At 37.9% G+C, this 27,757-nt stretch overlaps 1 protein-coding gene across 3 annotated transcripts in view; it reads left to right on the top strand.

Moving 5' to 3' along the window:
* The first annotated feature begins 8,660 nt into the window (after positions 1 to 8,660).
* Positions 8,661 to 27,757, top strand: part of ATP2B1 (ATPase plasma membrane Ca2+ transporting 1) — a 128,325-nt gene continuing 109,228 nt past the window's right edge. Inside the window, exon 1 of one of the 3 annotated variants that reach the window (XM_031937740.1) lies at positions 8,661 to 8,733. The gene's annotated coding sequence lies outside the window, so the exon portion shown is untranslated. The remainder of the gene's footprint in view (positions 8,734 to 27,757) is intronic. The other 2 variants (XM_031937739.1, XM_031937741.1) reach the window with 2 other exon arrangements.

Below are 27,757 nucleotides of genomic sequence, written 5' to 3'. Positions count from 1 at the left end.
GTCCCATACCTGATTCATAGTTTACAGTGAGTTTCTACCCTCTCTTTTAAAAGTTGTATGCAGTATTACTCTTTGCAGAGAGTCAATAAAAGTAGTAAAATACATAATAAAACACTATATGATTGTATACCCATAGCTTCTCCCAGATCTAGGTAGTTTCCAGATAGTACCTAGGCCATTCCAACCCCAAGAGTTCTAAGAAATGTACACTTCAATTTGCTTAGGATATAAGGTCACTCTCCAATAAGCAGGTAAAGAACTATAGACAATAAAAAATAGTTTGCAACAGATGTTCAATTCACACATCTAGCACAAGCAGTCTTTAAAAGAATTGGAAATTCTGGACCCAGAGCAAGGGTATGGTTTTGGTATCTTAGAACTTTTGTGTTCCTTTTCCTGTCACTGACAAGAATCTCTGACTGCTCATTACCCATAGTTCTGGGGGAAGTCTGCTACTACCATACTCATTCCTGTTTCCATCCTTCTAAGTCCTGCCAAAATGCCTCCAGGCACCTCTCCGTTCTTGCCATATCTCATATATTTTTGTATATTAACTCTCTGGCTTCCCAATTCCAGGCAAAGTGCCTCTACTATGAGCAGGGAGGGAAAGAAGAGGGTCACAACAATATCAAGATATTTTCTACACAGTAGCATCTGAGTCACACAGCACGACATTATTCTTTTTGAGGAGCAGTGAGATGTCAAAAATTGAAAAACTGGGATTTAGGTATTCTGCTACATATAAACTTTGTAATCAGGGGAACTTACTGATTGTCCAAGAGACTTCTCAGGGTCTGTTTCCCTTTGAGAAAAGCAGAAAAAGTTGGATTAGATCTATATTGAATAGTCCCTTCTCTTTTTGAGTAGATTTCAGACATGAGCTAAATGTAAGCTTTAAGTTCAGTTTCCCCAAGAGCTCCCATGTGGTTATATAATAAAGAGTGTGGAAATAAAGAGATTGACCTTTCTTTTAGGTGGGTAGGCTCTTTCAGGACTGAAGGCAGTTTGGCAGCAGATGAGAATCAAGAAACAAAGGGGCCCTGAGTTACTAGGGAAAGGGCAAGATTCCCTATTCCCATATTTATCTATAGATATTTGTGTGTATATATAAATAAATCTATACAGGTATAGATAAACACAAATTTTTACAAAATAGACATAATTTGGGGGTATTATGAAAGGCTGAGCTCAGAATTGATGCTAAGGATTTTAAGATTGTAGAGGTAAGGAATATTTTCTAGGCATAGGGGAGTGCTAGGGCAAAAGCAGGAAGATAGCACTTGTTTTCATAGAATACAGAAAAGAATGTACCTATCTAAAAATGGGAATGGGATTTATCAATCCTTTAAAGTGACAGGCAGACTCCAGTAATGTATAACTCTTTTTTTATTATAGCTTTTTATTTACAAGTTATATGCATGAGTAATTTTACAGCATTGACAATTGCCAAACCTTTTGTTCCAATTTTTCCCCTTCTTGTCCCCATCCCCGCCCCCAGATGGCAGGTTGACCAATACATGTTAAATATGTTAAAGTACAAATTAAATAATGTATAATTCTCAAAATAGTCTGCTACTAGTAGTGTAGCTGTATCATTGGTAATAAAGTAACTCTTGTATATACATACTATCTAATCAACAAATATACTACTACATACCCTGAATGAGAAATCTTTTCTCTGATTTTCAAATAAATATAAAGCTACATTGCTAAATGACACTGATTTCAGGAAAAAATCAGAGAAAGAAATGATGTAGAGGTTTCTTGCTCTTCACTTGAGTGGGTACTTTATGTGTAACTTTCTAAATAAAAAGAGGAAAATCCTCCTAAATTGTATCCCCTCTTCATAAAATACACACGAAGTATTAAACAATAGTTCTTATCCACAAGGAAATTGTGGCCAAGTTGGAGAAATAAGACAAAAACAGTAAACATCTATAAAAAACACAGAAATTATAAAATTAGGTACTTAATTGTATCTAACAGGTACAAATATAAGAGTTTGCTGATTTTAAGATTACAGGACCTCAGAACTGGAAGACTCATCTAGACCAATCTGTACCTGAAGTCAAATTTCCTTTCAACATTTCCAATAAATGATTACCCAATCCTTGCTTTAAAAGCACCAAATGAGTGGCAACACCATTACCCATTTCACTTGTAAGCATTTCTATGGTTAAGAACTTTTTCCTTATATAGGGCTTAGCTCTGCCTCTACAACTACCATTTATTTTTGGACCGCTTTAGTTTGACTGGCTCATGATCACTCTTTGGCTTCACCAACATGATCTAGCCATCTCAAGAGTAGAAACCAAGCATAAAATTTCAACCAATTGTGATGTGCTTCAGTGATGTGTTCCCACAAAAGGAAGCTTAGGAAAGAAGTACTAGTGCAGTGGAAAGAGAACGAGTTCTAGAGTTTTAGTTCTAACTTTTGCCTGACACAATTTTGTAGTGTGACTTTGGACAAATCACCTAGACCTTAATTCCCTCACCCCTAAAATAAGGAAGTTGAATGAGATGATCTTTTAGCTCTTGCTATATAATCCTATGATCCACTTACCTCAGGGGAGATATTCTAAACCCAGCATTTTCACGATTGGGTTTATACCTCAAGGAGATCAAAGACACAAAATCCACATGTATATCAAAATAATTTATCAATCTGAGTGTGAAATTAAGGGTGAAGCCAAAAGAGGGGGGGGAAAAGTATTCCCTCCTTTGGTCCCCACCCTTGGAATGAAGATGTTGCCAACCAGGATGAGTCATAACTTTTTTGTTCCTCTCGGGAAGTTCCTACTTTTTGGTTATCTCTATGAACTCATCCTCTGCAGAGAGCTTTCTCTGTATTAGTGGGAGTAGTGAGAAAGATGAATGAGTAAGGCTATACAATTTAACAGCCTAGCCTTGTCTATGACAACAAAATAAGTATTCTGAATCATTTTAAACTAAGGAGCAAAATGAAAATCTCATATCCAATTAAAATTCTTTTTGGGAAGTCTAACCATAACCAATAAACCCAAATTATAATATTCTCAGTTTAGTTCCATGCTCACTCAGAAGAAAGGCTGATAGTGACCTGGATTTGAATTTTGTTGCTTTCTATATCTCTATATTTCCAAAAACAAGCACTATTTCTCCCAGCTATATTCTCTACTTACAATTAAGAAATAAAGTTAAAATAGGCTGCATTTTATCTATACTGAGTTGACTTTTTGACAGTAATTAAAACAGTAAACATCTCTAAAGGAAGTTCTGGGCTCTTAGATACAAAGGATGAAGGACTAGAAAATAGTTTGATTTCTTGTTTTCTCAGCCAGTGGAAAATTCAGCAATCAGAACCTCTCCATGTTCCCTCAGATCACAGCTGAATCATCTACCCAAGTGGACCTTAGTACCAGCTAGACTAGAGCTTTTCTTTCCCATAGCTCTTCACAGTGCGTCTTAAGGGCACATAGAGTATGAACAAGCCCACTGGTGCCTTTTTAAGTGAATTTCGAATGTAGAACTGCCTCTAAAATAATTCGTGGACTAAGATCCAGTAGAATGTATATACTTCAGAGAAATTAGCCTTCTCTGTGGTCTAGTAAGTCTATAGCAAGGTAGTCCTCATCAAATTCAAAATCTGCTATCTTCCATAGAATGTGGAACCAAGGTCTTAAAACTCAATTTTAGTTTGAACCAGATAACTTCCTATAGAGGGGGGATAAAACTATCAGTATCTATCCCTAGAATAGTAGCCCACCATTTGAAAATGTTTGCTCATATTTGAAGATGCATAGCCTCAATAATAAGGGGCATAGAATATATGTTTATGGATTATTTGAATATCTTTGCATTTGTAGCACTTAGCAAAGTCATTATCATCTTGTTCTTGTTCTTATCCTTGTCTCTCCCCCTTTTTTTCTTCTCTTCTTCCTACTCTTTCTCCTTTTCTTCCTCCTTTTTACTTACAGATAGACTTGAAATGAGTCTAGATCTATAATTTCATTTGGATGGGAACTTCTTTGGTGTGAAAATCCCTCTGCCAATGTAGATTAGTTCTAAAATTTACAGTCTTGCAAAGTTGCAAATCTCAACTGAGAGGTTGTGATTTTCTCAGGGTCATATACCTAGTATGTGTCAGAATAGGACTTGAAAACAAGTCTTTCTGATTCCAGGGCTAGTCCCCCATCCACTATGCTATACAAATTCTTAAATCTCCCAATCTCCCTTATATTTAATAAACACTTAGAAATTGTTTTTTGAAATGGAAGTTCAAACCCAAATTACCACCACTGTTGGGGGAAAAAAGATCTTTTAAGTGAAAATCTCACTTATGGAAAGAGGGTAGTGACAACCTTATATAATCAAAATGTATAAATATTAATGCATTATAAGAAAAATACTTTTCAAATATTTTACATGTGTATGTATATATATTTATGCCATGTATGAATGAATGTATATATATATATATATGTCTTCCTATAGAAAATAAGAAAATGAGAACATGTCATTTATTATCGTAAGTATTCTGCTTTAGCTCATTCTCTTCCTCTTCCCTTCTTCCTCCTCCAACCCCAGCAAGCCTTTCTTTTTCCTGATTAAGTCCTACTCACTCTTCAAGGCCCACTTCCTTTATGTTTAATTCTTCAAGAACTATAACCACAATTACCTCTCCAAATGGTTGAGCATTTAACTGTTCTGTTAGATAAATGTCCGTTGGTTTTGGTTTTTTTTTCTTTCTTAGCTAAATTACAAGTTCTTTGTGTATGAATATATGGACTTGGAGGTGGGTTGTGAAGTAGTTCTTAGACTTTTTATGTTCTAATGTGAATTCTTAGGAGCTCACTAAAAAATTTTTTGAATGAATGGTAAAAACACATTTTCTTTTGAATTTTAATTCTAGAAAACCTTTAGACTGATATTAAATTCATTGAAAAAATGTTCTTCCATGCTATGATGCATATTGATCATCATTTCTATCTTATTTTTTAGCCAAGCATTGCTTTTGCTACCTTACTCTGGGGATGTGGACTAATGGAACTTTCTGTAATTATATAATATCTTCTGAAGAATTCCATTCTTTTCTCTTTCTAATATATTGTCTTTAACTTTCTCAAAAATAACATGCCCTCTCTAAAATAAAATGACCTTCTATATAGGGATATGTTTGTTGTAGGGAATAGCAGTAATCAAAGAGCATTAAAATATGGTTCAGAGTTTACTGGTATATTGGATGTATTTATACTGATGTTCTAATTTTGCCAGATTCAAATTGGTAGAACATGGTATACAGAAGAATGTCTATCAGTGTCAGGCACCTGATGCTGCAGCCCTTAAATCTCAACCATTTTTAGAATAGTAGGAAACTTTCTTTAAAAATATGCTCTTAGTCATATGAGGATACTTGGTCTTCAATTGATAGAATTTGCAGCAATTATGCTAAAATGTTAAGTTTCTTCCCTGCTTTTCACCAAATACATTTTTAAAAATTCAAATATATGATTTGGTGCATATGATCTTGCATTATATTCCTGTTCTGATAATCATGTTATAGAAATTTAAAATCAAATCTGTTAAAATATTTTTTTGGTACTTAAGGACCGAATTATTAATATGCAGTTTATAGTATGCATTAAGATCACCACATAAAAAAGCAACCTAACTTTTAAGATTATAAAGATATACCCATTCATATATTTGTGATATAGAGGTATTTTAAAATTCAGCTTGTTCAAATCACTGCTGCTATGTTGCATAAAAGACCAAGGAGAAAATTTAAGACAAAGAATATTTTCTCAGTCAATGGTAGAGAAAAATTGTTCAGTCATGGACTCTCCCATGACCACATTTTGAGGTTTTTTAGGAAAGACACTAAGTAGTTTACAATTTTTTTTTCTCTAGATCATTTTACAGATGAGGAACTGAGGAAAATAGGGTTAAATGACTTGCCTGGATTCATACAACTAGTAAATGTATGAGGCTGAACTTGAATTTATGAAAACTGAGTTTTCCTGACACCACGCCCAGTATTCCATCCACAATCTCCACCAAATACCACTAATCTTGTGTATTAATCCTTTGGGAAAATACTACTTAAAATGACTAACACTTATATGGCATTTTAAAATTTTTTATTTCTACAGGAATTTTATGATTATTTTAATATCTTCTATAGAACAGTACTTTCAATATTGTCTGAATTGTTAAAAACTTACATGAAAATGTAATCTTCTAAGGCACACAATTATTTTGATATATATGAAATATAATGGACTTAAATGATTACCAATAGAGACTCTGTATAAAGCATGTTCTAAAATTAGAACTTTGGGTCATTTTCTTGACCACAGAACTTCAAGTGCATGTAATAAATAAATTTAGACTGTAACAGACTAACAAAATGAACAGATTCTAGTTTACTCATTATCCATTTTGCCAGTGTACTGAAGCAATGATTCAGACATAACTTTAATGTCAAATACTTGATTAAAGTAAAATGTATAATTGAATTTTCCTCAGAGAGTTTCTTGGAGAAAAGCAGGAGGAAAGCCAAAGATTCTGAAATGTCTCAGAACCCTTTTAAGAAATTTTCAGGGGATGAAAATTCCGAAATTTACTAAAGCAACAATATATTTAACTAATCTATTTTCCTGCCAAGCTTTGAAACAGCATTATGAGGGGATAGTAATGTATTAGACTATACCAAACAATTTCCTCAAAGTGAAAGGGGGGCTATATTATTCTGGCCAATGCCAATTTTCAAAGTCAAGGACAAAATTCTGGAGATTGGAGCTGTCTTGGGTGACCACTGGACTCTTAACTTGGTGAGACAAGAAAACTGCATTGAAAATACAACATGCATTATTCCAATAGAATAAACCTAAGGAGAGTTAAATTCTAAAGTCGCTGGGCATTTTAAAAAACCTATCTCCGCTACCCTGGCACAGCTGTTTTGAAGAAAAAAATGCTCTTTTGTGTAGATGAGGATAATACAATACTTTATGTATGTAGCTTTTTAGAAGGTGTTGCCAACATCAATTTTGCCTGCCCTGCAGCTAAGGAAAAAAAAAGGAGGAAACTCTGCAGAACTCATCTTCAGGCTCTCATAAAACGGGGTTGTGTATCACATCCGTACACGAATTTTGCTGCTGCCGAGAGTCGCGAAGACAAGGACTGGGCAATGATGCTTTAAGTGCAATCGAAGGTAATGAACTGGAGACAAAATGCAGTATTTTGGGGAGAGAGTGGTGGTGGTGGGGGAGGTTTTTTGAAAATCTATGTATGTGTAGGTTTTATAGAAAACCATATTACGTCTGGCTGGATGTGTGTATGGATATATGTATATAGCGAGAGATATGGACAGGTATTTTCTGAGAGAGAGAAGAGACAGACAGAATGAGATTAAGGGAAAAAAGCAACCGTGTTTTAGAGCAATCCCCCCCCCCCAAAAAAAAAAAAAACTGCAACTGGTTATTTTCTGTTAACCCCAAACTCTCTTAACTGCAGAGAACGCTGCATTTCTGGTTATATATACCCGTTTTTGTTGTTGTTTACAGCAGGTGTTCTGTACCAGTACCCTAAGGCAGTCTCTCCACTTCCCTCCCCAGTGCCACACCTACCCCACCCCCGACCAGGGACCCTCTAGACCGCAGAGATGCTACAAGTGCACCCGACCCAGACAGCTCGGCACACGGGCAGAGGGACAATGAAGCTCCGAGATTTCAGGGGCAGATCCCGCTCGGCCCGCTTGCATCTAGACTGGGCACTGCGCCGGTTTTCCTTTAACTCCTTGGGCGCTGCAGCGCAGCTTGACTAGCGCCTGCCGACCCAGAGCCGTAGCCCGAGCTCGCGCTGGGGGGGGAGGGGGGAAGTGAAGTAGAACTCCCCCTCCCCCCGCAGCGCTGGGGAGCTCCCCCCTGCAGCCTGGAGGGAACCCACACACCCACCCTCCCCCAGCCCCAGGCGCGTCACGCCCCCGGGGCAGGATTGGGAGGAAGGAGTAGCCGTTAAACCGTCTGCTCGCGCAGCGTCCCTTACTCGCTGCCCCTCCCCAGGTGGGTCGCCCCCCCCCCCCCCCCCCCCCCCCCCCCCCCCCCGCGTCCGCACCGATCCGGCCCCCGAGCCCCGTCAGCCGCCCGAACAATGTCACCACCCCGTGTTTCCCATACAACGCCACCTCCTCCCCCCACCGCCCCTTTCAGTCCCTCTCCTCCCTCTCCTCCCTCTCCTCATCCTCCCTTTCCTTCTCCTCCTCCTCCTCTTCCTCCTCCTCCTCCCCCACACGTCATGGAAACACATACGTCAGAGCAGCCCAGCCAATCAAAGGCGTCGCGAAAGGGAAAGGGGGGGGTGCGAGGAGGGGAGGGGAGCGTCAAGCAAGGAAGCAGAGGGGGAAGGAAAAGAGGGCGGGGCTAGGTTCCCCGCCTCCGCCCCTCCGTGGCTCTGCCCACCCTTTAGCCTCCGCGCGCCGGCCGCGAGGCCCCCTCCCGCCCTCCGCCGCAGCGCGCCCGCCCCACCCTCGGCGGTCCGAGCGGCGCTAGCGAGCGGAGCGCGGGCGCCCCCCGTCCCCAGTCCCCACCCCCGCCCCCCCGCCCCGCGCGGACCGCGGGGCCCGTCACGTGACCGCGCCCAGCCGAGGCAGCGGCGGCAGCGGCGGCGGCGGCGGCCAGAGCCGGAGCGGCGGTGGCCCGCGTGGAGCGCGTGCTTGTGCCGAGAGCCGGGAGGGAGCGCCGGGCCGGCAGCTGGGTGAGCGTCCGTCCCTTCGGGCCGGGTGGGTGGCCGGGCCGCGCTGCTGTCGCTCACCCTGCTTCCCCGTCTTGCTTCCCCGTCTTGCTTCCCCGTTCTCCTCCTGAGTCCCTCGGAGCCCCGGGGCCGCGGCCCCGCCCCGAGCCCGAAGATCGCCGAGGCGGCCCCGGCGGCAGCGGCGGCGCGCCCCGGGCCGGCCGCCTCGCGGGGCTGCGGGCGCGCCGGGCCGGGCCGGGCCGGGCCGCGCTGCCCCCTCCTCGGGCTCTGCTCGGGCAGGCAGTGAGCTCGTGCAGCCGGGACCGGGACCGGGGCCGGGGCCGGGTAGGCGTCGCCTCCCTTCTTGCTGCCCACGCCGGACCGCGGGCGGCTCTCGGAGCTGGTCCCCGCGCCATGGGGCCAGGGGCGGGACAGGTGAGCGCCCCCCGACCGTGACCTTGAGAGAGCTCCGGGACCCCCGGTCCGCGGGTGGGGGGGCAGAGTTTCGGTCGTCTCCTCTAGTCTTCCTTCCCGGCCTCTTATTTGACGACCTCCCCCTTATTCCCCCTTGTCACGCGCGCCCTTGGCTTTGGTGGGTACGGAGAAAGGCTCCATCCTTGCGGGGGAACAGCCCCCGGGACCCCCTGCTGCTGCTGAGAACCTGTAGAGTGAGCCCGCGCCGACTGTCGCGCCCGGGCCAGTTCGGAGACGAGATGGGGCGCGGGGGCTGTGGGGCATTCTCGGGGGAGAGGGTCCTGCTCGGGGCCCGCGAGCCTCCGGACCCCGGGCGCGACCCCGCGGCGGCCCCCTCCTGGCGGCCCGCCCCCCCCTCCCCCGGCTGCTCCTTCCCCCTCGCCCTCCGCCTCTCCTCCTCGGTGACATGTGTCGCTCGGTATTAGGATAAAGTCGCCGCGCGGTGGGAGCGTCGCCCCTGCCGGCGCCGCGGAGGCCGTGCCGGGAAGGCTCCCCACCTGTGGGCCATCCTGCGGGGTCCCTGCCTTTGTGCTGCCGGAGAGCGGAGCCCGCCCGCGGCCTGGCCCCGGCGAAACTGTCATCCGCCCGCCGGGCTGTACCCGGGGGCGGCCCGGCCGCGTGAGGGGATGCGGGGCCTCGGCGGCGGCCCCGGAGCGGCGCTGCCGGCCTGGGCGGCCAGCGAGCCGGGCGGCCAGCGAGCCGGACACCCGGGCCGGGCCGGCGCGGGCAGCTAGGGCGCGGCTGGCGCTGCGCTCCGGGGACGGCGCCTTGGAGGGCTCGGAGATGCGAGATGGAACGGGCTTTCTGGAGCCCTACGACTTCTGGAACTTGCGGATTTTTAACCTTGCTTCGGAGATCCCGAGAGATAGGCATCGTTCTGGGTGGATTTCTGCTGTGATTTTGTTTTGGGTGTTAACTGCAAGGATCCTCGAACAGTCACTGTTATTTCTCACCATTCGCTCTGCAAAAATGAGTCACAGATGGGTGAGTTAAGGACAAAACTCCACCTTTTAACCGAAAATTCCCTGTCTTCAGAGTGCTGTTCTTGACAATATAATTTCCTTTTAACTAGAATGTTAATTTCTGAGTAGGAGCTTTTGAGAATCAATTTGGTTTGATGGTTGCCGATGTTGAGCTTCAGTTTGAGTTTAGGGTATTGAGCTTTTTTACTTATAAAAAACTTTCTGACTACTGAAATTTCATTGTAAATATACATAAGACATAAGGGGTTATAAAGAGAAATAATTCTTTTGTTTCATAGGTGCTAAAATATGTGTTCCTATTTTTATTCCCTGTTTTTTCCATGGGGGAGGGAGGGATTGTGGTTCAGACCTGTAGGTTTGTGGGAAATGCTAGTTAAGCCAGGTTGTTAACTATAGAGTGTAGGAACAGGTTCTAGGCTGCATCGTGTTCGGTTTGTTTGACTATTACATATATATAATTTTAATCTTTGGGGGCAAAGGGTGTACTAGTTTTGAGGAGAAGCAAAAAAGAAATTAGCTGCATCATAAGGGTGAAATACTTTAGAAATCTTTATCAGCATTGTTACTGGGGCTCAGTTGATTTTTTTTTTTTTTTTAGTTGTTTGGTATGCATATAGACAAAATGACAATTTTTTCAAGATTTCTACAGAAATTTTCATTTTAAAAAATTTAACTTTTGTTCACAAGAGAAATCACATTTAATTAGGGGTAGTTTTATTTATTTAAAATTGCATCCTAAATTATGCTTTCCATATTGTGTGTGTGTGTGTGTGTGTGTGTGTGTGTGTGTGTGTGTGTGTGTTTAGGGTTACAGATTGAAATAGTTTTTTTTTTCCCCAACTTAAGTTTTAGAAATTGCTAGTTTTATTACAATTGAATTTCATGGTTAGATAGAGAGAAGGTCCCCATCAAAAAATCCCGAATTAGAGGAAGGTCCAAAGTTAGAATTTGCACTGTCAACTTCACTATATTTTTAAATAATACATCACAGTATATGGAGTACAGAAACACTTTTCCTCCCTACAGACTTGTGAAAGTATAAATAGGGCAAGAAATGTTATCTTCCCCATATACAGGGGAAGGAAATTGAGGCTTACAAACGATTAAATGACTTGCCCTTGATCACACAGTCAGAAGTCATCCAAACCCAACTCTTTTTCCCTATTCCTCACTGCTTTTGGAATATGTGAAATATAATTAAGCACTTGTTTACTCATGTTATATATGTACAGTTTTTAAATAATTCTGCTAATTCTAGAGCTGACAAAAAAAAAGTCTCATGTCCGTGTTTTTATATTTTGCTATCAATATATTTACATTTTTTAACTCTTATTACCTATACAACCTCAGTCTTTATCCCATGGATAAAATTTTGCTCCCCTCATTTGATAACTTTATATAGGGAGCATTATATTATAATATGCATTACTGAGTATGACCTTCCTAGTCAGACCTCTCATAATATTTTGTTTTACAATACTTTAATGCACTTATGTAAAATCACAATTAATTTCTGTTCATTTCTATCTTTGTGCCTCTGGGGGCCAACTTCCATTCTCCCCACCCCACCCCCAACCCTCCCAATTAGATTTTAAGCTTTATGAGGCCAAGTGCCTTGTCATACCTGGAATTTGTAATCTGGATCATAGCCTTGTTAGCACAGGGTTCTTGAAAGAAGCACCCAATAGACATTTGTTGAATGAAAAGAGTTTATAAAAGCCGAAGATAGCAACAGGGATAGAATTAGTTTTGTTTATAAAGCTGGTAGCATGTTTTAACTATTTTAACTATATGTACTGGCATCAAAAAATATTTTTGCGTATAATATACATGTAAATGTATATGCACAATATTTTACTGATTCATACATGATAATATTTTGAGTAAGAATAATTTCAGAAACCTCATCCTAAACATGGTTTACTATTCTGTTATAGTTTTCTGGTAGTCTTTGCATTTTTACAGATATACAGACAAGGTTGGTGGTTTGAAATTTCTTCAGTTTAAGATACTGAAATACATTTAAAAAAAAAGACACTGAGGAAGGATGGGGAAAAAACTAAAAGCATAACTAAAACCTGAATATTTTCAACCTGAGTAATATTGCATTCTTGGGGTGGGGAGGGTTTAGAAGAAATAGTTTTTGTAAATACTTATGGTACAGATATAGAAGTATAGGTGCTAAAATATGTGTTCCTATTTTTATTATTATAAGATGATAGTGTGCTTTGATATTTGAGAGATTTAGACTTGTATTAATTTATTAAAATTGTGGGTATAATTCATATTGAAAGGATGTAGCTTTTAAAGAAATAACTTCTTTTCAGAATGGGCAGAAGGATACATTGTATTGAAATATGTGTGTATCTATATATATCTGCTGGGACAAACATAAATATGGTAATTTATAATAAATAGATTTTTTCCATTCTGATGTTTCTTGGTTTTAATATACATCTGCATATGTAAATATATACACTTTATGTGCCTGATTTTAAAGCTTTTTTAATGAATTTTTGTTTAATTAGGATGAATATATTTTTACTTGTTAATTTATTTTGTGAACCAATCTCTCAGCACAGATGCTACTCATAATTAATATACCTCAAAAGACATATTCCTTTAATTTTTCTCATAGTTTAATGAAAATCAATTTCTAACATGAGCATAGCATAACACAGATTTTGTTTAGCTGTAGGCATATAAGTGTGAGCATTTCATTTCAAATAAATGCATACATTTTTATTATTATTATTATTATTAATTGGTTAATTGTTTCCCTAAATTTTAGGTACTATTTAAATAAAATTGAACATCCTTGCAATATTAAACTACTTTTGCTCTTTTAGTTTAGATTCTCAGACACAAGAATTTTCTATTTTCTTTCTTCCCATTAGTACATCAAGTGAATAGGAGGTGAATACTCTTGTCTTTAGTCTGTATTGAAAATGAAATTTTCTCCCTATTTTTCCCTTTAAGCACCTCTTTCATTTTATTTCAGAGACAAATATTTTCATTTTGTTGATAGAAAATACTACAAATATTGGAATTTTAGAGAACTCTGATGTAATCAAATTTGTTATGAAGCAGATCCATTTTTGATATGGGCCCATCCAAGAGATGTTAGTTATTGATATCCTGGAATGACCTTCAGTCTCACTCAGAAGGTGATTTTATGACATGGATCTAAGGACATTAGGTGAAGGCTGCAAATTAGAGTGAAATATTGATATGTCAGAAATCACAGGTGGCTTAAAACAGAATTAATTTATGCTTGCAGATAGTATAGTCACCCTTATAGGCCAGATGTTGATTTTGTGCGACAGCTCTCTTGGCTTTCTAATTTTGGCCATTGTTGATCATATAGAAATACTTCAGTAAAATTTATTCTATATGCTTTCTTTTCTGAAGACCCTCATATTTGTACTTATTTAGGATTGCTAAAATCTTTGTCAAAATTCAGCCGATTCAAAAATAATTAAATTTGGAACTCTATTGTTTGTTTTAGAATTTAATATTTAAAGGCAAATTGTGGTCTGAGTTTATTATGGTGGTTACTAGTCTCTTCAATGTTAGGAAGGGAATAAAAATCTGAGTTCAAAGTTACCTCAAAGACCATTTTTTCTTCCTGGAGAAGAAAACCTTCTTTCACTGAATAATTGGTTATCCAATATTTGCCAGAAACCCTGGAGTAAGGGAGAATCTAGATTCTAGATGCAGAAGTACTCTACTTTTGGATAGTTTTAATAATTAGCCTTTATATCAGACACATTATAGACACATTTATCATTATCGTGTCTGTATTTATATGTATTTATATATGTAATATATGCTTATATTATATATATAATAACATTTAGCCCGGTATAATTAGCTCTTACATCAGACCTCAGTTGGCCTATTCCTAACTTCCTATTCCTGCTGGTTTTACCACTTGAAGCTAACCTAAACAAGTCCTTTACTTTTACAGAAAAACTATTTAAAGCAGCTATCATGTTGCCCCCCCAAAGCTGAATTTATCATGTTTAAATATTCCCATGTTTATCATATTTAAATATCATGTTGAAGAAACCAGTCCTTATACAACATGAGTTTGAGACTCATTACCATTCTTCATTGCCTTCTACTGGATGCTCTTTAACTTATATCACTGTCCTTCCTGAAATTTGGGGCACTCAGAACTGATCACTGTCATCTAGATGTGGTCTGATTAGGGTGCAGCTTAGAAGGAAGGCTAATTCATAGGCACATTGGATAACAGGACCCAAGACAAGCTTGATAGATTAGAGTTCTAATCTCAACTAGATGGAATAGAGATAGTTCTTAGAATCTTAGATTTGGACTTTAAAAAAAATTCCCTTGAAAAACTTTGCAAATTCAGTGAATCAGCAGTGCAGAGAAGACAATGCTGTCTTAAAATTGCTACATGTTGTCCAGGAATAGGGAGGTGTAATGGTCATGATTAGCATGTAGCATCTGCTACTGCCTGTAGAAAGCAGGTTTAATGGTAAATAATAACCTATGTTTATAAAAATCATTGATTATTTTACACATATGCTATTGATCTCTCATCTTTGCAATTACAAACAGAAGTTGTTAGGACTTTATTTTGAAGGAGAAATTAGTCACCACATAAATACATGATAAATTTTGTCTGTCGTAGGTGAGGTAAGGATACTGGTACTTTTTCAAAAATACTGTGTTCAATAGTTATCACATAAAATATGTATATTAACTGTTTTTAGTGAATTAGGAAAAATAACATTGTAATATTTAAAATTACTGAACTTAAGCTTTGATTTGTAGTAATAATTTTACCAAACATTAAGCTTTACATACATTCTTTACTTTTTCTTTAGATATACTTCAGTATTATTACTAGAAACTGTCAATTATTAGTTTGTGGAATTAGTTTATAGTTTCGATTAATGGGAGAACTTTGGTCAAATGAGTGCTCTTTTATTGTAGTAAGTGAAATGGGAACTTTTTCATAGTTATATGCCATCCCACTTGACTTTTAGTCAAGAGGAAGAGAGGTGGAGAAGAAACCTTGAAGAAAACTAACCTGATCATAAGATATTCCTGTGGTTCCTTGGCCCTCCCTGCAAAGAAGGAAAAGAGAGGGAAGATGCAGGTGCTCACTGCTCACTGGTGATTTTGGGAAACTAAGGTTAGCACCAGTTTTGGCTTTTTTCTCCATTTACATAGGATTTACTTTGTGTTCTTCTGTTTCTGCTTTCTCTACTTTGCATCAGGGCATCCGAGTCTCCTCATACTGCTTCTATATTTAGCATAATTAATTCATATAAGTATAGTAATATTATGCCACAATTTGCTTAGCTATTTCCCAGTTAATGAATATTTCCTGACCAATTCTTGGCTATTTTCAAAAATAAAACTCTAAATATTATGTGTAGGGAGCCTTAGCTTTTGTCATTGAGCTTCCTGGGATGGTGAAATGGGAGGCTGTAACTAGTTGTAAAATTTTTGAGTTGGAGAATATGAGTTATTTAGTCCCTTTTTGTACATGATTCCATTTTTCTTTCTATTATTGTTACATCAATTCACTGTTCCATCAAGCATGCATTAATGTACATGGCATTATTCCTATGACATTTCCAAGAATCACTTCCCTTTTTAAAAAAAAAATCATCCTTGCCAATTTTTACTAGGTTTGAGATAAAATTTCGAGGTTTTTATTCTTTTGACAATTCTTTATATCCTTTGATTTAACCTGTTGTGAAGTATAGGCATGGGGTGGTCAGAGTACTGAGTGCTGGGTCTGGAGTAAGGAAAACCTGAGTTCAAATCCAGCCTCAGACACTGATTAGATGTAAGACTTTAAGCAAGTCACTTAACTTCTGTTTGTCTTAGTTCCTTCATTTGCAAAATGGGAGTAATGGTAGCACCTACCTCCCAAGAAGGTTGTGAGGATCACATGAGATTTTATTTTTAATGTACTTAGCACATGCCATTCTTATTGTTACTAAATGGCTTTTAGCCCAAAAACTTGTTAGTTGTCTGTATGTTTTAGATATCAAACCCTTCAGAGAGACATACAGATTTATTTCCCAAAGTTAACTCACTTCCCTTGGTCTCATAAGCCAGCAATGAAGGAATACTCCTTCCTGGGATACAGCAGAAGAAGGTATTACATCCCACCATCAACACCCAAAGCTGATATAATCCTTAAACTACTTCCTGCTATAAATACAAAACTTTTATAATTAATTAGAAAATTTCAGTTTGTAATCATATTAATTTTGCACCTGCAAAACTTTTTGATTTAATGTTATCAATTATCTAGTTGTCTTTGGTGATTGCCTCTCCATTTTGGTCAAGAACGCAACCCCTAATACAGCTGTGAATACCATGACCTGGTTCTCTTCCGATTTTTTTTTTTTTTTAATGAGATGAGCTTTAATATTCTGGTCACATTTCTGTTTTTAGTTTACAGTGGTCTGAATGTAAGATGTTGGTCTAATTTGCTCAGGGTCACACAACTTGTATTTGTCTGGAGCAGGATTTGAGCCCAGGTCTTCCTTACTTCCAAGTCTTGCACTCTACCAACTACTCATTCAGCCTTTAAAGAACATCGATAAGAACAAGAGAGAGGCATTGTAACTCAGATTAGCTGCAAAATTGCTGGGACCTATTTTGGTTCCAGAAATGATGCAAGTCACTTCTGTTGGTTGAGAGATGGGATATCACAGCCAAGGGGTAGTAAATAGTTGTTTTAGCAGACTATTTGGGACTATTTGCCTTTGTTTACTAAGGAAGGTTTATATAGGTGACTGGCCCTAACACTTCTTGTTTAAATAAAGATAGTGCTTTAAGCAAATTGTTTGCCAGACTACCTTCCAGTTTCCCCAAGGAATTCTTGCTAAATATGGTACTACCTTCCTAGGTAATTTATGGTTTAAGAATTATGAAGCACAAAGTAATTGAATTGAGTTCATTTGTTTCTGCTTGTTTGTTAGTATGTTTCATTGATATACACTTCTGTTTTTTAATCTGTACCAAAAAGTTTTTGTGATTTTTTTTTCTCCCAATTGATTTATAATATTTTGAGGTCTGAAAATGTTTTTCTCTTTATTTCTATATTTTCTATTATTTCCCTTAGTATTCTTGCATTTTTGATCTTCTGTGAATTTTGGATTGTTTTGTTTGGTTCGGTAAAGTGTCCCCTTGGTAGTTTGGTATAGCATTAAATTTGTTCATAAATTTTAGTCATACTGTTGCCTTTCTTTACATTGGCATGGCCTAGCCATGAGCATGTATTGAACCCTCTTTTAAGTCATTCTCTATTACTTTACAACTATCTGTTCTTGTAGCTGTAGAAATATTGGGGGTTGCTTAATGGATTACTCTTTGATATTTTCTGCAATTTGTAGTTATTTTGAATGAAGTTTTCTTTTCTGTTATTCCTTTTTATTTCGGCATAAAATACTATTAATTTTTGAGTATGGAGTGCTTTTGAAAATAATCTTACAATTAGAATATTATTTTAAAACGTTCTTTTTAAGAATTTTATTTTGAATATCTAGTTCCTCGCATTTGGGGGCATTTGTTTTCTGTTAAATAATTTCCCACTATGTTGAATGATCTTAGACTTTGCAAAATCTGAAATTGCACAACCTATATTTGCATAAATAACATAAAGACTTGATAAATTTGGAAATAATGTTACTTATGGTTTCCAAAATTAATTAACTGCAAATGTTTGCTTACCTGTGATATAACAATAACTTGGCTCCAAATAGTATAAAAATCTTTTAATTCAATAGCCAGATTAATCTTAAGTCAGAACAGTTCCCAAAAGAATTTTTCTCATATATTTTGCTGAGATGAATTTATTTGGCTGTTACTCTGGGCTGTTCCTGTTCTACTACATTCTTTTGAACACTTGTTAAGTTCCTACTGTGTGCCAGGCATTGAGGAAAGGGGAGAGAAGGAGATTGGAGACCAGAATTGGCAGTGTACTTAGTTCTTGACCTGACTTCAAGGACCTTTCAGTATTATAATAAATACATTATATCTAAACCCTCTTGCTTGACTTTCAAGGCCCTTCTTGATCCAACCCCCTCGTTTCCCCCCACCTTTTATGATCTATCATAAGACTTAAAAGTTGGAAGAGATCTTAGAGAACATCTTAATAACTGCATTTATATAACATGGGAAGTTTGCAAAGGGCCTTACCTATTTAATCTTATGGGTAGTTACTTTGATCACCTTCATTTTACAGTAAAGAAACTGAGACAGAAGTGACCTGCTCAGGGTCACACAACTGGAAAGGGTTAGAAAACAAATTAGAATTTTTGACTCTCAAGTCCAGCATTCCCATCCATGTGCCAACTGCCCCATGTAGAAATAGAGAAATTGAGCATTGAGTTAAGTGAACTGTTTAAGGTGTTGAGTAGTTTGAAGACTATGTTGTGAATTATATTCCCTGAAGCACTGCTTCCAAAATGTTCTTGTGTGTAATGTGAATTTCCTTACAGTCCCTTTAGGGGAGCACTCCTGCACTCACTTGTCAAGTTTGCCCTGGCCTTTTTTAAAGGTCTTAAAGGTCCAGCAAAAATCCCACCTTCTATAGGAAACGTTTCTTCTGGATTATTTTCTCTTTATCCAATTTAGAGTTTGTTTTGCACTTTGTTGTTGGCATGTTACCGTTCCCTCTTCAGGCTGTGAGCTTCTCAAGAGCAGGGAGTTTTGCTTTTCTTTGTATTTCTAGCTCTTGGCATAATGCCTGACATAATTAATAAATGTTTATTAACTGATTTAATCATAGATCTAGAATTCAAACCCATTTTCTCAGATTCTAGATACCATGTCGTCTCTTATACCATCCTCTCCCCAACCACCACCATATTTCTTACTCAGCACAACTGTCCTAATTATCTAATTAGGTTTAGTCTACTCTTTGTCTCACAAACTTTCTGTGCCCGTTTCCACTTTTATAGCTTTGTTAATACTGTTCTTACAAGTGATGCTCTGCTTTTTCTGGGCTACCTGGCCTATTCACAGGGTTGGAGTAGAGGGAGATTAGAAATCTACTAGTTTTAACTAAATTCCTTTTATACTTGGGGAAACTCAAATCCTGCACATCCCTTAACGCCTATCTTTTCCATAAATAAACCCTTTGTTGTTGCAACATAACTAAATTTCAATAACTGCCACACAGTTTAGCATTTAACTACACATCTTTTTTCTATGTCTTAGGCATCTTCTGTATCCTCTATGCTATTTAGCACATTGCTAAACTCAAAACTTTTTGACTGATTGATTAGTGACATTAGCACCCTTCTTATTTAAATAATGATCCCAAAGCTTACCTTATTTATTTATTAATTTGTTCATTTGTTTATTTATTTATTTATTTATTTATTTATTTATTTTTGCTGAGTGGGGGGGGGGAGGTGTCACACAGCTAGGAAGTGTTAAGTGTCTGAGGTCAGATTTGAGCTCAGGTCCTCCTGACTAAAGGGTCGATACTCTAGCCACTGCGCCACCTAGCTGTCCTCCAAAGCTTACTTTTAAACCTGTTCTGGACAGGTTTGGATGAAAGGCAAATTCACTTCTGAATTTAACTCTTTTAAAGAACATTCCTCAGACCATGGGACTAACTTTGAATCTGATAGATTATTATCTTCCTTTTTCTCTTAAAAATCTCAGCAAAATTATCAATTAAGCTGTTCTACAATTCTGATTGTAATAAAGAATGATGCTATCAAAGTTAGAATTATTTCAAAAATGTCTAATCCAGTTTTATCTTACTTTATAGCAGGTGCTTTTGCATAAATTTCTCTATATCTATATCCTTCTGCCCCTATGACTTACACATTTTCATTCAGTAAAATTCTTTCATTCAAGATAAAGTTTAGACTCTACCTCTTCTTTGAAATTATTTGGCGTTTAAAAACTGAGCCTATAGAACTTTTCCTTTATTTCTCCTTTAAGAGCAGATCCTATGTCTTCGTAAATTTAAGTTCTTTGAGGGAAGGTATTATTTTATCTTCCTGACACAAGATGTATCTAGTTGGCATTCAAATGTTTGCCTAAAAGAATTTACATTGTAATTCAGGGATGTGCCAGGTGGGTATTTAGATCAGGGCTAATTGCTATATTCTAGCCTTAAGAGCATACTTTATAGTACTTATTCCCTAGAGCAATTTTTCCTAAGCTCTTTTCCTGTGCAGTGTATGTATAGGTAGTCCTGTGAGAAATTTGTTATCATAGTGATTTTCCTCTTTGAAATAACTATTTCAGAAATACTTAATGTGCCTTTTTTAAAAATGAAAATAGGGTTAATTTTCTCGAATTTTGCTATGGATTTGCCTTGATCTTTAAGGCTGAAGGATAGATCCTTGTAACTCCCCTCTCCCAGCCATACCCCACAGAGAAACATTTTAGAGTTCTATCAGTGGCTGTCTTGATTACAACTTTTCTGTTGTAAAAATTCATTTGGAAAACATTGCTGTAGAAGTCTTTTTCATGAACTGAAAATGAACTGACAAAAAGCTTGTCCCCATGTAAGATAGCCAGAGGCAGCAGGAGAGAACTGATTATTGATTTAGGCATAAAATTTCTAGTGGTCATAGGAAATTAGTCTAGTAGTTTAGAACCTAGGGGAGTATACAATGTAAACCCACTTTTCATTCCATGATCCTCTATGAATGAATAAATAAGCATTTATTAGGTTTTTACTTTATGCCAGATGCTATGCTAAGTACTGGTTCTGTGATTAGAAAAATTGAGAATGTCTCTACTCTCTAGAAGTCACACTCTAATTGGAGAAGACGACAACACACACACACACACACGTTTAGGTCCTGGACCAATGACAGGCCCAGTGGTCCTTAGGTTGCATCAGTAGGTCATATGACATTGTCAGATGTTTGAACAATCTTTATTCTTCTTGGCTTCCAGGCAGCATTTGAAACTGTTGGTTACCTTCTCCTTATTAATACTGTATTCTCACTTGGTTTCATAATACTGCTTTCCCTCACTTTTCTATCTATCTAACTGCTCATTCATTTTGGCTGATCCTTGTTGTTCCTACTGACCATAGATAGCATTCCCTTCTACTCTATCCTGGGCCCTCTTTTCATTTCCCTCTATAGAATCCACTTGATGATCTCATCAGCTCCCGTAGATTCAGTTATCATCTCTGTGCAGATTATTCCCAGATGTACATAGCCAGTCCTTGTTTCTCCTGAGCTCTAGTCATACATCACTAGATGCTTTTTTTTGTTTGTTTGTTTAGTCTTCTACTTTCCTGGACATCTTTAAGACTCAGCTTAATAAATTCATCTTATCTTCAGGAAATCTTTTCTATGTTTCCCAGCTGCTAATGATTTTCCTTCTAGGGTTCTCTTTTATTTACTCTTACATATCTTGGTTCTTACCTAGCTATTTCTATATTTCTATTTCTATTTCTATAATATATGCTATTTCTCTGTTAATTTCATTTATGACCCCAATTGAAATTTTTTTTTTAGCAAAGATACTGAAGTGGTTTGCCATTTCCTCCTCCAGCCTATTTTACAGGTTAGGAAACTGAGACAAACAGTTTTAAGAGACTTACCCAGGGTCACACATAGCTAGTAAATGGTGAGGTCAAATTTGAACTCAGGTCTTCCTGACTCCAGGCCTGGTGCTCTTTCCACTCTCACCACTTAGCTGCCTAATTTGCTTTTTATACCCCCTGAATTGGAGGTCCTTTTGGTTTCCCAAACTCAGCAAATCCATAACAGAACTCATTTTCTGTCTCTCTTCCCAACTACCTCATTCCTGTCTAGTATATTATCTTCTCAGTCACCCAACTTCATTATTATTCTCAACTCTTCACTCTCACCCTTCATATCCAATTGGTTGCCAAGGCTGCCTTCATAACATCTCTGTCATCTTTTTTTCCACTCACATAATATAACCTTGGTTCAGGCCCTCATTATGACCTCTTAATTGAACTGACCTTCTAACTGATCTCTCTGCCTCAAGTCATTTTTATCCATTTTCCACTCATCTTTTGGGTGATTTTTCTAAAGGAACTGTACCCCCTACTCAGTGTCCTTCCCTGGCTTCCTATTATCTAAAAAATCAAATGTAAATTCCTTTATTTGGCATTTCAGCCTCTTCATAACCTGTCCTCAGTCTTACATTTACTCTTCTTTAAATATTTTATAGTTCCTTAAACCACACATCCTATCTCCCATATTCATCTAGGACAAGCTGTCTAACCCCTGGAATGCTCTGCCCTCCCCTACTTTCCTGGACATCTTTTAAGATTCAGCTTAATAAATCCATCCTATCTTCAGGAAATCTTTTCCATGTCCCTCGGCTGCTAAAGATTTTCCCTCTTGGATTCTCTTTTATTTACTCTTTGTCATCTTGGTATTTACCTAGCTAACTATATGCTGTTTCTCTGTTAGAATGTAAGCTTTTCAAGGACAGGGTCTGTTTTTCCTTTTCTTGAGATAGAAAATTTCCTCCAAGAATTGCTTTGGCTGTATCCCATAATTTTGTCATTTTGTCTCATTGTCATTCTCTTGGATATAATTATTGATTGTGTCTATGATTTGTTGTTTCACTCATTCATTCTTTAGGATTATGTTTTTTTAGTTTCCAATTAATTTTTGCTCTGTTTTCCCCTGACCCTTTATTGCATGTAATTGTTATTGCATCATGATCTGAAAAAAATGCATTTACTATTTCTGCCTTTCTGCATTTGATTTTGAGGTTTTTATGCCCTAATGGTCAGCTTTTGTGTAGGTTCCACCGATCACCAAGAAAAAAGCATATTACTTTGTTTCCATTCAATTTTCTCCAAAGGTCTATCATACCTAAATTTTCTAAAATTCTATTTACCTCCTTAACTTCTTTCTTATTTATTCTGTGGTTCAGTTAATCTAGTTCTGATAGAACAAGGTTGAGATCCCCCACAAGTATAGTTTTGCTTTCTATTTCTTCTTGCAGCTCTCTTAATTTCTCTAGGAATTTGGATGTTATTACTGCTTGGTTCATATGTGGCTAATATTGATATCATTTCCTTATCTATGGCACCTTTTAGCAATATATAGTTTCTTTCCTTATTTTTTAAAATTAGATCTGTTTTTGCTCAGTCTGAATTTTTGCTTTTCTGTATGTCCTTTGCCCTTCTGACTCCAGGATTCATGTTAGGAGCACTTGATATTCTTGAGTTGTGGCTAATTTGGAGGGCACAGAGGGGGTTAACTTGGTAAGACCTGGCAGTCCTCCATGTCATCAGAAGGAATCAAGCTAGTCATGTCTGGGGTATTGGTTGCTGAGGGAAGTGGGAACAAAAGAGGGAGCCACTTTCTTTTATGGTCTGGAAGAAAAGGAATTTGTGTACCAAGTAGTCATGAGGTGAGCCCTAGATTTGGAGGATGTCGATCTGGGTTTGCATCTTGGCTTTGTAACTTATTGTGTGTGACCTTGGGCAAGACACTTCCCTCTCTAAACCTTAGTTTTATCATCTATAAAATGGGGGTATTAGATTAGATAATCCTATAGTTATCTTCCATTTCTGATAAGGATTTATGGATGTGATCAAAGGAGTAGGTTTTCTGAAAATATATTAGAGTTCATTAAAGATAACTCCATATTCCACAGTTTGGATAAGGTTAATGTCATTTGGTGTAGGGTACTTAGTAAAAATCTCTTATCAAATTCTAATAAAGTACAAATTCTGGTAAATACTTCTTTGGCAACATAAATAAACTAAACTAATTACACTGTTAACAAAGAGGATGTGTTTCATCTTCATTTCAGAAATGTTATTGCTAGAAGTGGAAATAATACAGGACATGGAGGGATTAATATGTTAACATGTCGAGATATCTTATTGATATTTTTTGTCCATACATCATAATCATTTCCCCCCTTAGAGAGAACTCACCCTTGTGACAAAACCAGTAAGCAAAATCATTTCATACAAATATGTAGACTGAATCTAACTAGAGAGAGGAATTTTTTTGTCCTACCTTAAGGGAAAAGTTCAGCTTCATTATCTTTTCTTTGGGACCTTCCTAGAGTTTTCTGTTACTTAGATTTCAGCTTCCTTTTAGTGATCTGTTCATTTACGGTTTTGTAATTTTGTGCATTTGCAACAGTCCGTCTATAAGCCTTTATTAAGTGTTTACTGTGTGCCAGCACTGTAAAAAGTACTAAGACTACAAAGAAAAGTAAAAGCTAGTCTTTTTTTTTTTTTAAACTGATGTATACAGGATGAAAATAGATGTTCCTAAAAAATAGATGATGTATAAATGGGCATCAGAAATAGTCAAAGGATATGAACAGACTATTTTCAGATGAAGAAATAGAAACTATTTCTAGCCCCATGAAAAGATGCTACAAATCATTATTAATCAGAGAAATGCAAATTAAGACAACTCTGAGATACCACTACACACCTGTCAGATTGGCTAGGATGACAGGAAAAGATAATGCTGAATGTTGGAGGGGGTGTGGGAAAACTGGGACACTGATACATTGTTGGTGGAAGCAAAATAACTGTATGGATATGTATACATATATTCTATTTAACATATACTTCAACATATTTAACATGTATTGGTCTGCCTGCCATCAGGAGGTAGGGGGAGGGAGGGGGAAAGTTGGAACAGAAGGTTTTGCAAAGGTCAGTGCTGAAAAATTACCCATGCATATATCTTGTAAATAAAAATTATAATTATAAATAAATAAATAAATAGGAAGCAGTCTCAGAGGGAAGGGTGGACAGGCCCATGGAATCTGGGAAAGGAGTCTTACAGAAGATGGGAAGAACCTTGAAAGAAGCCAGGAAATATTCCAGACCTGTAGGACATGTCAGATATATCGTCAATGTCTGAGGATAGTAGAGTTGTGAGAGGGGAATAAAAGCATGAAATGATTGAAAAGGAAGAGAATAGGCCATCTGAGAAGGTCTCTAAAAGCCCAAGATTTTCTATTTGGTCTTGGAGATGATAAGGATCCCTGAGGTCCAGCCTGTGCTTTAGAAAGGTTGCTTTAGCAACTAAGTTGAGGATGGACTGGACTAAACCAGCCAAAGGGTAGATACTTCAGTAGTATGGGTAGGGGTTATAAGGTGAGGGGCTACACCAGGGCTTCAGCAACAAGATGAGTAAAAGAGAAACTTTTCTTGATTCTGCTCATTTCACTGCAATTTATTTCCAAATCTTCTCATGTTTCTCTATGACTTCTTCATCTTTTGTTTCTTAACTACAAAACAGGATACACTGTTATGCTGGAGATTTTAAAGGGGGGGGGGGGGGGGAGTCCTTTCAAGGAACTCACAGTAATGAGGGAAAACCATATTCGAACTACTCTCCATAAACAAGTTATATAAAGAATCAATCAGAGATAATCACCAGAAGGAAGGCTCTAGAATTAAGAGGGATTGAGAAAAGCTCCCCCTAGAAGCTTTAAATTTATATTCATATACCATAGTTTTTTCAAGCATTGCTCAATCAATGGCACTCACTTTTTTCAGTTCTTTGCTAGTTTGAAAAAAAATGATACTCCGGACATTTGGGGTCATATTGGACTTTTGTTCCTGTCTGTGACTTGCTTGGGATATATGTCCTTTAGTACGATTGTTAAATGGAATGGCTAATTGAGTCATTTCCTTTTAATTAAAATCTGAGCTATATTGAGCACTTCGGATCTCCACCAGTAGTGCATTGGTTTCCTGTTTTCCCAGTCCTTCCAACATTGACCGTTTCTATCTTGCATTTTTGTCCATTTGCACAAAATAAAGTAAGATGCCAGTTGTTTTGATCTTCTGTATGTCTACCTATAAATGATTTGGAGTTTCTTTTTCTCTATCTCCCTGTCTTTGTCCTTATCTAAAAGGATTTGTCTCTCTTACTGGGTGTACTGTAGATAGAATGGATAGAATTCCTAACCTGTAGTTAGGAAATTCAGATCCTGCCTCAGGCATATGTATGACAGTGGGCTTGTCACTTAATTGTCTGCCTCAGTTTCCTCATCTGGGAATCATACTAGCATCTATCTCTAAAGGTTATTGTGAGGAAGAAATGAGACATTTGAAAAGCATATAGCATAATACTTGGCCCATACTAGATGCTTAATAAATATACAAGTTATATATAGTATAAATGGGAAATAGTTGAGAGAGAAAGCACTAGAATTCAGAGATGTTGGGGAAGGTTTCTTGTAAAAGATAAGATTCTAGTTGGGACTTAAAAGAAGCTAGCGAAGTTGGTAGATAGAGTTGAGGGAGAGAACATGGGACTTTTCACATTGAGAGTTGTTCTTCATACTTGAAAAATCATGGGTCCTGAATAAATGCACCTCTTGCCTCCTACACATAAAAGTTTTATAAACAACTTCTTGAAAAACAATCCTTTGAAGCAGTCTTAGTACTAGTCTTGGTAATCATCATTTTAAAGTTGAAGCTCTGTGAGGTCATGTGACTTGCCTAGCAAGGTTCTGATTTGGAATCAGGCATTCTCTTTCCTGACTCTGAGATCAGAGTTTTACTCTGAACTCCCATTTCTACTACTTGGAGTTTACTCAATAGTGTGGACTCACTTTTTTTTGATGTCCAAGTGACACCAAGATATTAAGTTATCCTTCTCTTTCTTTTGTGACATAAAACCAATCCATTTTGGAACATTTTTTTTTTCCACTTGATTTTTTGGGATGTTGAATAATTAAAAGAAAAGAAAATAAAGAAAAAAACAAATTTGAACTATATAATCTCTTGTCTTGCCATTGTCTAAGATAAACAACTCATTAATTCTCCACCCCCTAGAGTGGTATGATGACTAATTTTTTCTGGGTACTGCATCTAGGTATTGTTAGTCAATAAACTCCATGAAGACAAAGATTGAATTTTATGCAAACTTATATCTCTTCACTGCATCTAGCTTTATACTTTGTTTAAAAGAAAAAAATGACGCTTCACATTTGCTGAATTAAAAGTCAAGTAAAATGTTTTTTAAATATATATATATATTTCTTCCTCATCCTAGCACAGGTTTATACATATTTTGGGAGCATGGAGTGTTTCAGGACATTACAGATTTTTAGTTCTAGATCTTAATGAGACCTTTGTCTTATCTAGCCCTTTAGTTTATAGGACTCATGGAGCTTAAGTCACAAACAGTAAGTGGGAAATCAAAAATTGAACTTGGATCACTGACCCACAAATCTAGCATTTTTTCTTCCCTAATGTGATTTATAATCGTGCTTTCAGCTGTATTTGTTTTTCTATTGCCTTCATAGTCAAGAGAACCATACAGAAGGAATTAACTTATATTTCCATTTCCGCAGGCTGATTTTTTAAAAGATTTTTTTGAATCTGATTTCTGAACAGAATTTTATTATTGTTCCAAAAAATTAAAAAAGTGATGAAACAATTTTGACGCACTCTTAGAAATATTTGAAAGTAAGATATGTTCTCTGAAATTACTGAAAAATCACAAATTTTCTATTTTTTTCCCTATTTTTCTATATTCAGATTAATAATGTTGATTACTCTCTCTGGAAACATTTTCATTGGCTCCCTCTTTCCTTTAGAATAATTCCTTAACTTGGCATTTAAA

Source organism: Sarcophilus harrisii, chromosome 5 (genome assembly GCF_902635505.1).
Source record: "Sarcophilus harrisii chromosome 5, mSarHar1.11, whole genome shotgun sequence".
Taxonomy (NCBI): domain Eukaryota; kingdom Metazoa; phylum Chordata; class Mammalia; order Dasyuromorphia; family Dasyuridae; genus Sarcophilus; species Sarcophilus harrisii.
The sequence above is the reverse complement of the archived record's forward strand: the minus strand, read 5'-3'. Positions and strand labels throughout refer to the sequence as shown.